Source organism: Mus caroli, unplaced genomic scaffold (genome assembly GCF_978045245.1).
Source record: "Mus caroli unplaced genomic scaffold, Mus_caroli_1 scaffold_5, whole genome shotgun sequence".
In the NCBI taxonomy this organism is placed as follows: Eukaryota; Metazoa; Chordata; class Mammalia; order Rodentia; family Muridae; genus Mus; species Mus caroli.
The window spans coordinates 64435325-64454185 of NW_028227260.1; the positions used below are offsets into that span (position 1 = coordinate 64435325).

Consider the following 18861-nt stretch of genomic DNA (forward strand, 5'->3'; position numbering starts at 1 on the left):
ATAAATTCCCCTAAATTATTTCTCTATGTCCTACAAATAATGATAAATTATAAATTCTATTTTACTGTTTTGTTTTGGGATTTTTGAGACAAGATTTCATATAGCTCAGGTTGACCTCCAATACTCAAGGTAGCCAAGGCTGGCCTTGAACTTCTGATCTTCCTGTTTCTACTTTCCAAGTGTTGGGATTCCAGCTGTGTGCCTTAGCACTCAGTTTCTTCAGTACTAGGGATGGAACTCAAGCCTTTCTACATGCTAGATAAGCACTCTACCCACCAAGCTTTATCTCCAGCCTGTAACTTTGTTTTGTATAATTCAAAATACTTTAAAGGCTTTCTTGAAACTTTTTTAACCTAGGTGCTATTAGAAGTGTGTTGGTTAATCTGAAATATGCTAGCTATCATTTTGATACTGATATCTAAATTTAATTTTGTTGTTATCTAAGAACAAATGATATATATTCCATATATATATATATATATATATATATATATATATATATATATATATACATATATATATTCCTTTTAACTTGTTAGAATTTATTTTGGGCCTAGAATGTACTTTATTTTGGTAAATGATTTTTGTAAACTTGAGAAGAATATGTGTTCTGCTATTGTTGGATGGAGTATTAATATTTTATATATCATTGATTTTGTTTACTTCAACTATATCCTTACTTATTTTCTGTCTGTTACTTCTAGTAATTACTAATGAAATGGTTTTGGAAGTCTGCAACGATAACAGAGGATTCTTCTATTTATGTATTTATTTATCTATCTATCAGTCAATCAATCAATCAATCCAATTTTACCTCAGACATTTTGGCTTTTTTTATTGTTGTTGTTAAGTGTCTACACATTACTATTGCTATATTCTTTAGAATTGGTCATTTCAGCACTTGGGAGGCAGAGGCAGGCGGATTTCTGAGTTCGAGAACAGCCTGGTCTACAAAGTGAGTTCCAGGACAGCCAGGGCTATAAAGAGAAACCCTGTCTCAAAAAACCAAAAAGGAAAAAAAAAAAAGATTTGATCATTTCATTATGACAGTGACCCTCTTTATTTCTGTTATATTTTTGATATAAAATTGCTTTTTAAGATGAATAAAATCGTTTCAGCTTTTCAAATTAATTTTTATTAATATTACTATGGTATGTATTCCTTTATTTTCTTTGCATACATTCTGTGCTTTACTTAAAGTAAAGCTGTGTCAGGATGCTTGTTAATCCATCCTGAACATCTTCTGTTATAATTGTTGTATTAATATTGACCATATGTGTAATTTCTCTATTTACTCTTATTTACTGTTGTGGTTTGAATGAGAATGGCCCCAATAAGCTTTGAATACTTGGTTCCCAGTAGTGGAACTAATTAGAAAGGGTTATGAAGTATGGCCTTGGATGAGGTGTGTCACTAAGCCCACCACATTCCCAATTAGTGCTGTATCTCTCTGTCTCCTGCTTGTGGATCAGATATAAGTCTCAGTTAAAGCTTCAGCAGCATGCCTGCCTACCTGCCTGCCTGCCTGCCTGCTACCATACTTCCCTCCATTAGGGTCATGAACTCTAACCCTCTGGGACCATGACCCTCCCCCCAATTAAATGTTTTGTTTCATAAGTTGCCTTCTTGGTCATCATGTTTTGTCATAGCAATAGAAAAGTAAGACAATTGTCCTGTTCTTTGGGTTTTGCTTTTATTTTCTTTTTAATCTATTTCTTCTGTCTTTGAGCATTTTATGATTATTTTTTGTGTCTCTTAATGTTTGAATTATTGTTTTCTGTTGGCTATGGAGCTTTAACGAAACATTTATAGCTAATCTAAGTCTCCTTTCATGTAACAGTGTACTGTTGCACGGGTAGTATAAAGAGTACTGTTTCCAGGTTAGTCCTCCTGTCATTTAGGCAGTGTTGTCATTCATTTTGTTTATTCATGAGCTCTGATTATTCAATATATTGTATTATTTTGAAGAATCGGTTATATTTTAGGTCAAATAATGAAAACAAATATTAGCTTTATGTACATATATTTTTTTATTTCTATGAAATATCTATTTTATGTACATTAAAGTTTTAGTTATTATTTTCTTCTTTTTTTAAAGATGTATTTATTTATTTGAAAAACTACTTTATTTTTTTTATTAGGTATTTATTTAATTTACATTTCCAATGCTATCCCAAAAGTCCCCCACCCACTCCCCCACCCACCCACTCCCCCACCCACCCACTCCCACTTCTTGGCCCTGGCATTCCCCTGTACTGAGGCAGATAAAGTTTGCACAACCAATGGGCCTCTATTTCAAGTGATGGCCGACTAGGCTGTCTTCTGATACATATGCAGCTAGAGACACGAGTTCCGGGGTACTGGTTAGTTCATATTGTTGTTCCACCTTATAGGGTTGCAGATCCCTTTAGCTCCTTGGGTACTTTCTCTAGCTCCTCCATTGGGGGCCCTGTGATCCATCCACTAGCTACCTGTGAGCATCCACTTCTGTGTTAGCTAGGCCCCCGCATAGTCTCACAAGAGACAGCTATATCAGGGTCCTTTCAGCAAAATCTTGCTAGTGTATGCAATGGTGTCAGCATTTGGAGGCTGATTATGGGATGGATCCCCGGGTATGGCAGTCTCTAGATGGTCTATCCTTTTGTCTCAGCTCCAAACTTTGTCTCTGTAACTCTTTCCATGGGTGTTTTGTTCCCAATTCTAAGAAGGGGCAAAGTGTCCACACTTTGGTCTTCGTTCTTCTTGAGTTTCATGTGTTTAGCAAATTGTATCTTATATCTTGGGTATTCTAAGTTTCAGGGCTAATATCCACTTATCAGTGAGTACATATTGTGTGAGTTCTTTTGTGATTGGGTTTCCTCACTCAGGATGATGCCCTCTAGGTCCATCCATTTGCCTAGGAATTTCATAAATTCATTCTTTTTAATAGCTGAGTAGTACTCCATTGTGTAAATGTACCACATTTTCTGTATCCATTCCTCTGTTGATGAGCATCTGGGTTCTTTCCAGCTTCTGGCTATTATAAATAAGGCTGCTATGAACATAGTGGAGCATGTGTCCTTCTTACTGGTTAGAACATCTTCTGGATATATGCCCGGGAGAGGTATTGAGGGATCCTCCGGTAGTACTATGTCCAACTTTCTGAGGAACCGCCAGACTGATTTCCAGAGTGGTTGTACAAGCTTGCAATCCCACCAACAATGGAGGAGTGTACCTCTTTCTCCACATCCTTGCCAGCATCTGCTGTCACCTGAATTTTTGATCTTAGCCATTCTGACTGGTGTGAGGTGGAATCTCACGGTTGTTTTGATTTGCATTTCCCTGATGATTAAGGATATTGAACATTTTTTCAGGTGTTTCTCAGCCATTCGGTATTCCTCAGGTGAGAATTCTTTGTTTAGCTCTGAGCCCCATTTTTTATTGGGGGTATTTGATTTTCTAGAGTCCACCTTCTTGAGTTCTTTATATATATTGGATATTAGTCCCCTGTCTGATTTAGGATAGATAAAGATCCTTTCCCAATCTGTTGGTGGCCTTTTTGTCTTATTGGCGGTGCCTTTTGCCTTGCAGAAGCTTTGCAATTTTATGAGGTCCCATTTGTCGATTCTCAATCTTACAGTACAAGCCATTGCTGTACATTCAGGAATTTTTCCCCTGTACCCATATCTTCGAGGCTTTTCCCTACTTTCTCCTCTATAAGTTTCAGTGTCTCTGATTTTATGTGGAGTTCCTTAATCCACTTAGATTTGACTTTAGTAAAAAGAGATAGGAATGGATCAATTTGAACTCTTCTACATGATAACTGCCAGTTAGTTGTGCCAGCACCATTTGTTGAAAATGCTGTCTTTCTTCCACTGAATTGTTTTTGCTCCCTTGTCAAAGATCAAATGACCATAGGTGTGTGGGTTCATTTCTGGGTCTTCAATTCTATTCCATTGGTCTACTTGTCTGTCGCTATACGAGTACCATGCAGTTTTTATCACAATTGCTCTGTAGTACAGCTTTAGGTCAGGCATGGTGATTCCTCCAGAGGTTCTTTTATCATTGAGAAGAGTTCTTACTATCCTAGGTTTTTTGTTGTTCCAGATGAATCTGCCCATTTCCCTTTCTAATTCGTTGAAGAATTGAGTTGGAATTTTGATGGGGATTGCATTGAATCTGTAGATTGCTTTTGGCAAGATAGCCATTTTTACTATATTGATCCTGCCAATCCTTAAGCATCGGAGATCTTTACATCTTCTGAGATCTTCTATAATTTCTTTCTTCAGAGACTTGAAGTTCTTATCATACAGATCTTTCACTTCCTTAGTTAGAGACACACCAAGGTATTTTATATTATTTGTGACTATTGAGAAGGGTGTTGTTTCCCTAATTTCTTTCTCAGCCTGTTTATCCTTGTGTACAGAAAGGCCATTGACTTGTTTGAGTTAATTTTATATCCAGCTACTTCATTGAAGCTGTTTATCGGGCTTAGGAGTTCTCTGGTGGAATTTTTAGGGTCACTTATATATACTATCATATCATCTGCAAAAAGTTATATTTTGACTTCTTCCTTTCCAATTTGTATCCCCTTGATCTCCTTTTGTTGTCGAATTGCTCTGGCTAGGACTTCAAGTACAATGTTGAATAGGTAGGGAGAAAGTGGGCAGCCTTGTCTAGTTCCTGATTTTAGTGGGATTGCTTCCAGCTTCTCACCATTTACTTTGATGTTGACTACTGGTTTTCTGTAGATTGCTTTTATCATGGTTAGGTATGGGCCTTGAATTCCTGATCTTTCCAAGACTTTTATCATGAATGGGTGTTGGATTTTGTCAAATGCTTTTTCCGCATCTAACGAGATGATCATGTGGTTTTTGTCTTTGAGTTTGTTTATATACTGGATTACATTGATGGATTTCCATATATTGAACCATCCCTGCATCCCTGGGATGAAACCTACTTGGTCAGGATGGATGATTGTTTTGATGTATTCTTGGATTCCGTTAGAGAGAACTTTATTGAGGATTTTTGCATCGATATTCATACGGGAAATTGGTCTGAAGTTCTCTATCTTTGTTGGGTCTTTTTATGGTTTAGGTATCAGAGTAATAGTGGCTTCATACAATGAGTTGGGTATAGTACCTTCTGTTTCTATTTTGTTGGACTAGTTTGTGAAGAGCTGAGATTAGATCTTCTTTGAAGGTCTGATAGAACTCTGCACTAAACCCATCTGGTCCTGGGCTTTTTTTTGGTTGGGAGACTATTAATGACTGCTTCTATTTCTTTAGGGAATATAGGACTGTTTAGATCATTAACCTGATCCTGATTTAACTTTGGTCCCTGGTATCTGTCTAGAAATTTGTCCATTTCATCCAGGTTTTCCAGTTTTGTTGAGTATAGCCTTTTGTAGAAGGATCTGATGGTGTTTTGGATTTCTTTAGGATCTGTTGTTATGTCTCCCTTTTCATTTCTGATTTTTTTAATTAGGATGCTGATCCTGTGCCCTCTAGGTGAGTGTGGCTAAGATTTTATCTATCTTGTTGATTTTCTCAAAGAACCAGCTATTCCTTTGGTTGATTCTTTGAATTGTTCTTCTTATTTCCACTTGGTTGATTTCGCCTCTGAGTTTGATTATTTCCTGCCTTCTACTCCTCTTGGGTGAATTTGCTTCCTTTTGTTCTAGAGCTTTTAGGTGTTGTTGTCAAGCTGCTAGTGTGTGCTCTCTCTAGTTTCTTTTTGGAGGCACTCAGAGCTATGAGTTTTCCTCTTAGAAATGGTTTCATTGTGTTCCATAAGTTTGGGTATGTTGTGGCTTCATTTTCATTAAACTCTAAAAAGTCCTTAATTTCTTTCTTTATTCCTTCCTTGACCAAGGTATCATTGAGAAGAGTGTTGTTTAGTTTCCACATGAATGTTGCCTTTCTATTATTTATTTTGTTATTGAAGATCAGCCTTAATCCATGGTGATCTGATAGGATGCATTAAACAATTTCAATATTTTTCTATCTGTTGAGGCTTTTTTTGTGACCAATTATGTGGTCAATTTTGGAGAAGGTAGCATGAGGTGCAGAGAAGAAGGTATATCCTTTTGTTTTAGGATAAAATGTCCTTTAGATATCTGTTAGATCCATTTGTTTCATAACTTCTGTTAGTTTCACTGTGTCCCTGTTTAGTTTCTGTTTCCATGATCTGTCCATTGATGAAAGTGGTGTGTTGAAGTCTCCCACTATTATTGTGTGAGGTGCAATTTGTGCTTTGAGCTTTACTAAAGTCTCTTTAATGAATGTGGCTGCCCTTGTATTTGGAGCATAGATATTCAGAATTGAGAGTTCCTCTTGGAGGATTTTACCTTTGATGAGTATGAAGTGCTCCTCCATGTCCTTTTTGATGACTTTGTGTTGGAAGTTGATTTTATTAGATATTAGAATGGCTACTCCAGCTTGTTTCTTCAGACCATTTGCTTGGAAAATTGTTTTCCAGCCTTTCACTCTAAGGTAGTGTCTGTCTTTTTCCCTGAGATGGGTTTCCTGTAAGCAGCAAAATGTTGGGTCCTGTTTGTGTAGCCAGTCTGTTAGTCTATGTCTTTTTATTGGGGAGTTGAGTCCATTGATATTAAGGAAAAGTAATTGTTGCTTCCTATTATTTTGTGGAGTCCAGGAGCCAACATGTCTCCCGCAGATGCTCAGGCAAAGCCCTCCCGGGCCGGATGGACACCTATCCTATGTGCAGAGTCTATTTTCTTCTTCTTGATAAACTTTTAAAAATAGTTCCTAGAGGCCACAGGTCATGGCAATGAGTTACTCTAAATTTTGCATTTTAGAAAAGTATTTTTCTCCACTTTTAAAGGAAAATTTCACTGAGTACAGAATTCTAGGTTGTGGTACTTATATTTAATTCTATAATTTATGTAGTTTACTTTACTGTCTTTTTGTTTAAATCTTTCCAGAAGAGAAGTCTAATGTTACTTTTATCTGTGTTCTTCTACAGTTAGACTGCTTTTCCCTCCAGCTTCTTTTAACTTTTTTTTATTATTTTAACTTCTTTTTTTTTTTAATTTTAACTTCTTTTTTTTAATTAGGTATTTTCCTCATTTACATTTCCAATGCTATCCCAAAAGTCCCCCATACCCTCCCCCCCACCCCCCTACCCACCCACTCCCACTTTTTAGCCCTGGCATTCCCCTGTACTGGGGCATATAAAGTTTGCAAGTACAATGGGGCTCTCTTTCCAGTGATGGCGGACTAGGCCATCTTTTGATACATATGCAGCTAGAGTCAAGAGCTCCGGGGTACTAGTTAGTTCATAATGTTGTTCCACCTATAGGGTTGCAGATCCCTTTAGCTCCTTGGGTACTTTCTCTAGCTCTTCCATTGGGGGCCCTGTAATCCATCCAATAGCTGACTGTGAGCGTCCACTCATGTGTTTGCTAGGCCCTGGCGTAGTCTCACTAGAGACAGCTATATCAGGGTCCTATCATCACAATCTTGCTAGTGTATGTAATGGTGTCAGCGTTTGGAGGCTGATTATGGGATGGATCTGCTTCTTTTAACTTTATCTCTATCTTTGATTTCCTGTGGCCATGTTATATATTTTCTTTCTCCTGCTTGTTCTATAAGTTTCATATATCTCTAGTTTCATATTAATATTTTTTAAATTAACCATTATGATATCATATTTCTTTTCCTTTTCTTGTATTATAATATTCCCATGGTTTTGAATATTCTTTTCTGCTTTTTTCATTATTTTCATTTCCTCCATTTCACATTGTAAAATTTTTGTTCAAAATGTCTCAAGTTCACTAATTTTTTGATTGTCTCATGCCTATGAATTAGCCCATTAAATGCATTCTTTATTTTTGTTATAGTATGCTTGATTTGTAGTCTCACCTTTGATTCTTCCTTCTGGAGTGTTCTTGTCTCTTCATAGATTACCCATCTGTTTTTGTATTCAATCTTCTTTTCCCACTGATGCATGCCTTTAATATATTAAAAGTAATTTTAAATTTATTGTTTGAAGCTTAGCCTGGCTCAACAGGTCTGTAATTTCAGTTGTTTCGGATGCTGAAACAAGAGGGCTAACAATTTAAGGCCAGTCTAGGCAACCTAATGACATACCATCTCAAATTTGTTAAAGATCATGTTTTTAAAAACTGAGGATATAGTCCAGTAAAAGAGTACTTGTGTAGTATGTGCAAGGCCTAGGTTCGGTAGCAAAATTGCAATAAAATAAAAATAAATACATTCCTGGTCTGATTACAAACCACCCAAGCAGCCAAAATTTCATGTTTTGTCTCCACTTGTTTTAAGATTTTTTTTAAAACATATTTTTATATCAATGTGTATATAACTATATAAGTAAATACTACATGTGTGCATGTCCCCATGAAGGACAGAAGAGGGTTGTTGGATTCTGAGCACATGTCCTCTGTAAGAGCAACAAGTGATTCGTGTCTCCAGTCCCTTTTCCTTAAAATTATTTTTATTTTATTTTTGGTTGTTACTAGAGTCTTTTTATATTTTTTTAGTATGAGTATTTTAGTTGCATGTATATGTGAACCATGTGTAGCCCTGGTGTGTACAGAGACTAGAAGTGGGAGTTTAATCCCTTGGAACTAGCACTGCAGATTTGTGTGAATTCCCCACATGGGTACTGGGCGTTTACAAGAGTGACAAGTGCTCCATCTCTCCTTTGAAAATGGGTTGTCAAAGATGAAGTCTGTTCAGCTGTAATCCCTTACTATTCTTAAGGAGCTCTATTGATGTGGTTATAAGTGGTTTAAAGAAAATACTTCTATAATCCCATGATCAGGTCTTAGATTTGGAATGAGTCTCTGACCCTTTGATGTAACCTTTGCAATTTCTTCTCAGCTTTCACCACTGCAATTAGCTTAGACAGAGAAGCTTGAGAGGTAGAGTGGGTATCTTTCTTCTTCAGGGTTTATTATATATTTACAAAACTCAAGTCAGTCTTTAGTCAAATAATTTCCCCTGAGGAAAAGACTTTGTTAATGAGAACCCAATACTCTGGACATATTTCAAAACTTTTACTTTTTCTCCTCACCCTACTCTAAATAATGAGGGTATTTTTTTTCCTCTTGTAAAGCTTGGGTGTTGAAGGCTTGTTTCCCAGCCCATGGCATCACATGAAGATGATTTTAAAGAGGTAGGGTTTATTTGGAAATCTTATGGCCATATGAGGGCTAAAGATTTTGGTCCCTCTTCCTTTTCCCCGCTCCACTCTCCCTTTCTTCCCTGGCCTTCAATGAGTTGAGTGGGTTATTCCTATGTGTACACCTACCATGATGTACTTATTATCACAGGCCAAAACCCGGTGGTGCCGAACAACCATAAATGCTCCAAGACTGAGCCAAAATAGACATTTTCTCTAATTGAGTCAATCACCCACAGTCCATAGAAATATGACTTACAAGTCTCATCCCTAGGAGTCTCATCTCTTAGTCTAGCCGTCCCTATCTCCAACAATTATACTTTAAGTTTACCTGTGATTTTTTTATTGTTATATAGTTGCTTCCTCAAAGTTATGATTTTGTATGCACATCTGTCTGTCTCTTAAGTTTTGGGGTGATAGATTGCCCTTTGTTCTCAATTCTCTGTTAGACCTAATAAAAGTTATGGCTATTTAGTCTAACTTTCATAATTGTGAGTATAAGAGTGATTTCTATATTCTTTATATATTAAACAGGAAACTAGAGTCCTACCTATGGCAGGATGGTTTATATTAGTAGTTAATCCAAATGCTAATGTTGCTTCAAAAAATTTAATGAATAAAGTAAAAGCTTCATTTTATTTTTTGGGGGGGGTGGTTTGAGACAGGCTTTCTCTGTTTAGCTCTGGGTGTCCTAGAACTCACTTTGTAGACCAGGCTGGCCTCGAACTCAGAAATCCGCCTGCCTCTGCCTCCCGAGTGCTGGGATTAAAGGCGTGCGCCACCACGCCCAGCTTCATGTAACTTTTATAAGATGCTTACATTGAGAGGTTTTTGTTAAATATCAGTCTGATATACTCCTAAATTTTTGTATCCTAGATGACTTATTATAAGAAAATATATTTACTAGATTTGATTATTAGAAGTAAGGATATATGAGCTAATTGCTTTCCCATGTCCTTTAATTTGTTTTTGGTTCTCTGCTCTAGCTATGAAATCAAATAAATGATTTTCTTATGGCTATTTTGACTCAAAAAATTTTGACTTGTCTGTAGCATGTTTTTGGTATCTGTTATTTGACAACAAGATGTAGATCCTTTGTGGTTTTTTTTACTATTGTATGTTTAATACTTTCCTGATCAAACTCTTATGTTGAGTAAAACATTGAGCTAATTTCTTACAAATATGTTTCACTTTCATATAGAGATCTGTTGTATATATTACTCATGCAAATCATTTGTACATCACCTTCTCAAAGTCCATATTCAAATATGTTTCAACAGTCTGATTCAGTAGGTTGTTTACTGTTCTAGTTACTCTTTAATATGCAAAGTAAACCTTTTAAAACATTTTTCATTTATTTACTTATTTGATTGTGCATATACATCTTTGTGCATATATGTGCATACCTGTGACATCAGAGTACAGCCTGCTGGAGTACAACTCTACTTCTGTTGTATGAGTCCCAAGGATTGAAGTAATATTACCAACCTAGGTACCAAACACCTGTCCACTAATTCATCTTGTCAGTCCCCCAATGTAAAATGCAAGTGTGCTGGCTAGCTTTATATTCTATTTGATACAAGCAGCAAGAGTTATCTGAGAAGAGAGTACCTCAATTGAGAAAATGCCTCCTTAAGAATGGGTCATAGATACACCTATAGGGTCCTTTTAAAGTTAGTAATTGATGGGGAAGGAGGATCCAGCCCATTGTGGCTAGTGCTGCCCTTGAGCTGCTGGTCTTGGGCTCTATAAGAAAGCAGGGTAAGCAATCTATGAAGAGCAAGCCAGTAAGCATCACTCCTCAGTGGTCTCCACATCAGCTCCCGCCTCCAGGTTCTTGTCCTTATCTGATTTCAGTGATGAACTGTGATATGAAAGTTTTAATGAAAGCCTTTCCTCCTCAAATTGCTTTAGGTCACATTGTGTTTTATCATAACAATAGTATAGTAACCCTTACTAAGACATTAAGCTAGAATAATTGTATTTGTATGATGGAAATCTTTATTTTTCACATTTATTTTATTGAAAATTTTATATATGAGTACTGTATTTACATCATTTCCATTCAACAGTTTCCCCTCTACAACTCTTCCTGAGTGCTCCGTAGTCCCTTTCAACTTCATATCTTCTCTAATTATTATTGTTACCTATGCATGCACACTCACATGGGTATGTCTGTATATATAAGTGAAACTTGCTGCTTCTGTTTAATGTTGCTCATATGGACATGTGTTTGAAGCTAATCACTTGAGATTACATAACCTAGCAGGGCTCATTCCCAGTGAAGACTGATTTTCTTCTCGTAAGCAGCCAGTAATTGCCTGTAGCTCTTCATCTAAGAGACAGAATTCTTTCAAGATATTTGCTTTATTTCTCAAACCTAATTTTAGTAGTTAATTACTTACTTTATAAAACATAAAAGATTTTATGTCTGCGCTTCGCAGATCGTTTTGTTTTTGTTTTATATTTGCCTTGGTTTTTTCCCTTTAATATGAATAAAGACTTCAGTTGTGTAAAGGTCCTACAAGCACCTGATAGTCATTACAAAGTGATGACTTTCTCTCTCTTTTTCTTTTCATTGTTTTGTCCTGCTCATCAAATATCCCTGTAGTGTTGTGGGTCTTTATTTTTCTTCCCCCCCCCTCCTTTTGTGACTAGAGAGGCAGTTAACAAAGGAACAAAATTCTCTTTCACTTTTTCAGATATTCATTTTTCTTGGCAGCAGTACTTTCATTGCCCTTAGTTAACAGAGGCCACAGTGAACAAAATTAATTATCTAAGACTTCAGATATTGAAGAGTCTGAAAGAATCAGGTTCCTCACATGACATAGTTATGATTAGAAAAAGGAAAGTCATAATTAACTGGCTTTGAGGGACTAAGCAAACTGACTTTATTAGCTAGTAACTTTGGTATCATATACATACAACATATATTTGGCTGTTTTTTATGGTGCCTTTGTCCAGTTTCTGTTGCTACAGTAGAGTATCAGCGACGAGGCAGTTTGATACCCAATGTTGGGCACTTGTCTTTATCCCGGCACTAGAGAGGCAGAGACAGGTGGATCTCTGTGAGTTTGAGGCCAGCCTGCTCTACATTGTGAGTTCCAGGTCAGCTATGACTATATAGAGAGATGGGAGAAAGAATAACATTTTATTTGAGACCATGGTTCTGAAGGCTTGGAAGTCCATCTAGTTAGCTTCTGGCAGTGGCATCATGCTACATCAACTCTAGTAGATACAAGGGAAGACAAATGGATGTGTATAGAACAGTCACTAGCAGTTGCCTTGCTTTATAGCAGCTCAGTCTTAGGAAACCTATTACAGCTCCACAGTAGCTGCCTCCAGAGTTCCATAAGACCTGTACAAGTGCTTCTCAAGATTCTAATCCTTAAAAGGGTCCTGTTTTCAAACAGTGCCACAATAACAAGCAAATTCCCACATGGCTTTTGTTAGAGAGATGGGCTGTCTTACTCACTAGTCTACTGCTGTGAAGAGACACCAAGCCAGCTCTTATTAAAAAAAAAAAAAAAACATAATTAGGGGCTTGCTTATAGTTTCAGAGGTTTGACCCTTTACCATAATGATAAGGATCATGTCACAATGCAGGAAATACATAATGATCTGTAGGCAGAGAGAAAGATTCTGAATTTGGTATAGGATTTTGAGACCTTTAAAGCCCACTCCCATGTGACATACTTCCTCCAACAAGGCCACACCTCCTAATCCTGGTGATTAAACATTCAAATAATGAGCCTGTGGGTGCCATTCTTACTCCAACTACTACATTCCCCATAGGCTTGTAGTCATATCATAATGCAAAGTATATTTAGTCCAACTTCAAAACTCCTCCTAGTTTTTCACACTCTTAGCACTGTTTAAAAGTCACACTGGACCACCAAACAGACAGCATACACCAGCTGATATGAAGCCCCCAACACACATACAGTAGAGGACTGCTGGGTCTGTGTTCATTCAGAGATGATGCACCTAACCCTCAAGAGACTGGAGGTTCCAGGGAGTTTAGAGGTCAGGTGGGGTGGGAGTGGGGCGTCGATGTGGAGACAGGGTAGGGGTGGGGAGGAGGTGTGAGATGTGGAGCAGATGAAGGGTGGATGGGGGAGAATGGAATATGGAATGTAAAAAATAAATTAAAAATAAAATTAAACTAAAAACAAAAATAAAAAAGTCAAAAGTTCAAAGTCTCTTCTGAGGCTTATGCACTGTCTTAACAGTAACCCCCTATAAAATCAAAAGCAAAAAGAAAATCATATACTTCCAAAGTAAAATGGCACAAAATATGCATTATCATCCTAAAAGGGAGGGAATGAAGCATAGTGAGGAAATACTGGACCAAAGCAGGACAAACTCCCAAATTCTGCATCTCCATGTGTGATATCAAACACTCTTCAGCTCTCCAACATCTTTCCGTGTTGTTATTTACAACACACTTCTTTCTCTTGGTCTGGTTCCAATCTAATCTGCAGTTTTGCTCGGTAGACATCCCACAACACTGACATCTCAAGCATCTTGGGATTTCCAAAGCAATCTAGGCATCACCGCTTTACAAAGTGGCCTCTCTGGGCTTCCATGAAGGGACAACTCTGACACGAGCCTTCATTCGCTTTCCTTAGCCACTGAGGGAGATTTTACAACCCTTTTCTTGTATTCTTGACTCTAAAGCTAGAACTATGTGACCAAAGCTGCCAAGTTCTGCTGCTTGCTGTAGCTGGAATTTGACCCGCTAATTCAATTATATTTGCATCAGCTTTCTGTTTTTGTTGGTTTCCTTAATTGATAGCACTTTCCTTTTTAATTCATTTTTATAAGCTGGAAGCTTACCTATGTGAGGTCTTGCCCTAAGGCCACCTCTCCCTTTATTCCATTTAAACATTTTATTTCCTTGAGCACTGGACTTGGCTCCAACATTATATTTCCTGGTGCTCTGTCTTTCTTCAATCTGTACATTTTGCATTTGTCCTACTCAGCTTGCTCTTTTTCATTATATATCTGCATAAGGGTAACTACCAATAACAAAGGCACTCTATCAGCACTGGGTTGTCTTGAAATCTCCTCTGCCCATACCACTAATCCAAAAGCCTTCAATTTAGCTTCAGGCAGATTTTTTTAGGGCAAAAAACAACCAAATTCTTCACCAAAATATCACAAGAATGATCTCTAGGCCACTTAACAGTATTCTTCCCCTCTGAAGTCCCTTGGTCTGGGTCCCCACAATTCAAATCTCCCTTAGCACTGTCTTCTATGGTCCTACTAAGATGGCCCTTTAAGCTCCACTTAAAGTGTACAACTGCTTTTCTCATCCAAAGTCCCAAAGTCTTCTATATTCTTCCAACAAACAGCATGGCCAGAGCTATCACAGCAATACCTTGTTCCCCGGTACCAACTTCTGTCTTAGTCACTATTCTACTACTGTGAAGAGACACAATGACCAAGGCAGCTCTTATTTTTAAAATGCGTTTAGTTGAGTACTTGCTTGCCATTTTAGTAGCTGAGAGATATGTTCTTTTCCATTTTAACCCATACCATATTACTTTAACTTTATCTTTTCCTTAAATCTGTTAAGTAACTAGTATCCCCAATTGTATACTTTTGCTGTAGAAATTAAGTAAATTCATTTTATTTTGTTTGTTTGTGATGCGGTATCACTATGTAGCCCAGGCTGTTTTACAACCTGTGATCCCACTGACCAATTTCCCAAGTACTAAGATTACAGATAGGAGCCGGGCGTGGTGGCGCACGCCTTTAATCCCAGCACTTGGGAGGCAGAGGCAGGCGGATTTCTGAGTTCGAGGCCAGCCTGGTCTACAAAGTGAGTGCCAGGATAGCCAGGGCTACACAGAGAAACCCTGTCTCGAAAAAAAAAAAAAAAAAAACAAACAAACAAACAAACAAAAAAGATTACAGATATGATCTACCCTGCCTATATGAGTTCAGTTTCCTACAGATATAGCAGTCTCTGGAAATTCAAGACTAATAGCAGATTTAAATTTTTGTCTAGGGCTGGTGAGATGGCTCGGTGGATAAGAGCACTGACTGCTCTTCCATAGGTCCTGAGTTCAAATCCCAGTAGCCACATGGTGCCTCACAACCACCGGTAATGAGATCTGACGCCCTCTTCTGGTGTCTGAAGACAGCTTCAGTGTACTTATATATAACAATAAATAAGCATCTAAAAAAAAACTTTAAAAATTTTTTTGTCTAAGAGAGGAAACAATTTTATAAGGCTAAGTCCTTTTATTTTTCTAATATTAAGTTATTGCACATTGTAGTTACAGATTAAATGGGTCTTTTCACATATTTATTAAATCTAGTAAAAATAATCAGTTTATTTCTTTGAGGAAGGAAATAGAGACATGAAAGTACATGATATATTCTAATTTTCATGAATGTTCTATACATAGAAAGCCAGGTCTGCTATGACTTGTGACAGAACAGTTGTTATTACACATCTCTGGTTTTGAACACACACGCACGTGCATACACACACACACACACACACACACACACGTGGGCACTCACACACGGGCACTCACACATGTATACACTGTCAATCAGGATGCAAAAAAGTGTCATTGCCTTCAAAAATCTCCCTTGTGTTACCTTATTCTAGAACCCTAACAGCTGGAAAACATTGATTTGCCCTTTCATTATAATTTTTCCCATTTTTAGTGTACCATATTTTTTAGTCCATTTTATATTGGTATAACAAAATACCCAAAGCTGGTATTTCAGAAAGAAAAGATTATTTATTTATCTCAGTGTTTTGGAGGTTGAAGAGCAGAGTGCTAAGCCCAGCTCTATTAGCAACATGGTAAATAGCCTCTTAGCAGAAACAAAAGAGATGTAGGAAGGAGAGATGACATGGAACCAGGAATATTCAGGGGATAGGCTCGCTCTTTCAAAACAAAACAAAGGCAAGTTGTATTATTCTTTGAGAAATTCATGCAATATTTTTGGGGTTTTTATTTTCTTTTATCATTATTACTTTGAAGTTATAATGTAATTACAACATTTTTCCTTTTGCTTTCCTTTCTCCAAATGTCCCCATATACCCCTCCTCACTCCTTCAAAATTCATGGTCTCTTTTTTCACTAATTTTTATTACATGCATATGTATTTCTGAATATAATCTGTGCAATCTATATGTTATTTATATGTATATTTTCAAAGCTGGCCATTTCTCTCTTCCTCAGTATCTCTTTTTTTCCCTCTAATCATCCCTTTTTTCTTGTTTTATGACCTATCTCTATACTCACATGCATAAATATTAAAAGCTACAATTCAGCTGTGAATTGTACTGTTTGTGAACATGTGCTATTTGCCTTTCTGAGCCTGGGTTAAGTCACTTACTAAATTAATTTCTGGATCGTTCCACTTAACTACAATTTTCATAATGTAATTTTTCTTTGCTGCTGAGTAAAATTCTATTATATAACATTTCATTATCCATTCATCTGTGATAAACATCTAGGCTAATTCCATTTCCTTGCTATTGTGAATAGAGCAGCAGTAAATATGTGTGTATAAGTTTATTTGTGGTAGGATTCTTTTTGTTTTCTAGTTATCAGTTCTCTTCTTTCCTCCTTGCTTGAGGCAGTCACCCTGTTATTGCTGCTGTGCTGTGTGATTTTACCCACCAAGCCATCATTTATTTTCTTGTTGATAACCCATTCTGAATGGAATAAGATGGAATCTCAACATAGTTTTAATTTGCATTTCCCAGATAAGTAAGGATGTTAAACTGTTCTGTCTGGTCATTTCATTAACACATTTATCAATTGTACTTGTGTGTATATGTTGGTATTTAATTTTATAGCTTATAATAGTCTAGATATTAAAATTCTGTCAGAAGTATCTTTTGAGAACTGTTCATTTCATTAACCTGTTTATGGACTGGTCTTTGGATTTTGGTGTGTATGTGTTTAGTTTTGTAGTTATTGATGTATGATGTACTCTTTCTTTGTTCTATATAATATTTAGTAATGTTTCAACTGTGGTATGCCATAGGAAGTTTCTGTTCTGATCTTTTCTGTTTTGTGTTCTGTTTGCTTCTTATATCTGTATGCATATGTTTCTCCTTAGTTTGGGGGAGGTTTTCTTCTATAATTGTTCTGAGAATCTGGTTTATGTCATTGACCTGGCTCTGTTCTCTCTTCGATGCTTATAATTCAAAGATTTGATGTTTGTATGGTCTCAAATTTCATGCCTATCCCTTTCATCTGTTAACTTTTTAAATAGTCTTTGTATTTGTGATCAATTTTTTTTTATTTTACCTTCAAGTCCTGATATTCTATCTTCTACTTAATCCTTTCTACTTGTACAACTTAACGCCCCGAGTTTTTTTTTTACCTGAGTTACTGAGTTTTTTAAAATTCATTTTATTTTTCACTTGTGTTCTTTTCCACATTTCTCTTTATTGAATTGAGTTTGAGAACAGGATCAGAGGAGAGTACATGCAAAGAAACACAAAGAACTCTGTGGTGCTTGAGTAACTCTTTACGTTGAGTGTGGTAGTGTTTATTTGAATCTAGGTGTGAGATGCAGAGAAACACATACATCATACTCACATATTGGTGAATTCGGGTTACATATGTTAAAAAGCAAAATGAGTTCTATATTTTCCTTCAATAGTAATGCACCAATGTTAAATTCCTGGTTTTGATACAGAACTGGAGGGATATTAGGTATCATAGTAGTTGCTGTTCGTAGGGTAGATAGATTTTAGTCAACTCTCTTCCTGTGAGGATATGATTATTTGAAATAAAATGTTTCAATGGGCTGGATGGTGGTGGTGCACGCCTTTTTTTTTTTTTTTTTTAAAGATTTATTGGCCGGGCGTGGTGGCTCACGCCTTTAATCCCAGCACTTGGGAGGCAGAGGCAGGCGGATTTCTGAGTTCGAGGCCAGCCTGGTCTACAGAGTGAGTTCCAGGACAGCTGGGCTACACAGAGAAACCCTGTCTCGAAAAACCAAAAAAAAAAAAAAAAAAGATTTATTTATTTATTATATGTAAGTACACTGTAGCTGTCTTCAGACACTCCAGAAGAGGGCGCCAGATCTCATTACGGATGGTTGCGATCCACTATGTGGTTGCTGGGATTTGAACTCTGGACCTTCGGAAGAGCAGTCGGGTGCTCTTACCCACTGAGCCATCTCACCAGCCCCTGGAAGTTTTTCTGACCTCAAGTACCAAGCTTCAATTTTGATCTCACCTCTCATGTCATTAAACCTCATAACATCTGCCTTTCCTCAGATATTGTATATACCACACACATGCATAATAAAAGTTCATAAGTATATCATGAGAGTGATAATATTGAAGTATAAACTATAAAATGTTCTGCAAGCTCTAAGAAAGTGTTATGAATGATAAAAGATTCAGATTGATTGAGCTTTGGAAAGTGAAAAAATCGTGAGGAAGAGTGGATAGTTAGAAACCTTAAAAATTCAAGCCTGGTACCATAGAACAGTAGTACATAGTTAATTGAAATCTTGATCAGTAAGATTTACATAGGTTCTATTAGGAAATAGTTAATTCTTTTTTTTTTCTGGTTTTTCGAGACAGGGTTTCTCTGTATAGCCCTGGCTGTCCTGGAACTCACTTTGTAGACCAGGCTGGCCTCGAACTCAAAAATCCGCCTGCCTCTGCCTCCCAAGTGCTGGAATTAAAGGCGTGTACCACCACACCCGGCTCGA

The 18861-nt window shown here is 37.0% G+C and overlaps 1 protein-coding gene across 1 annotated transcript in view; it reads left to right on the top strand.

Moving 5' to 3' along the window:
• The window catches only part of Abcb7 (ATP binding cassette subfamily B member 7), a 135811-nt gene that overhangs the window by 91772 nt on the left and 25178 nt on the right, over positions 1 to 18861 (top strand). The gene's annotated exons all lie outside the window — the stretch shown is intronic.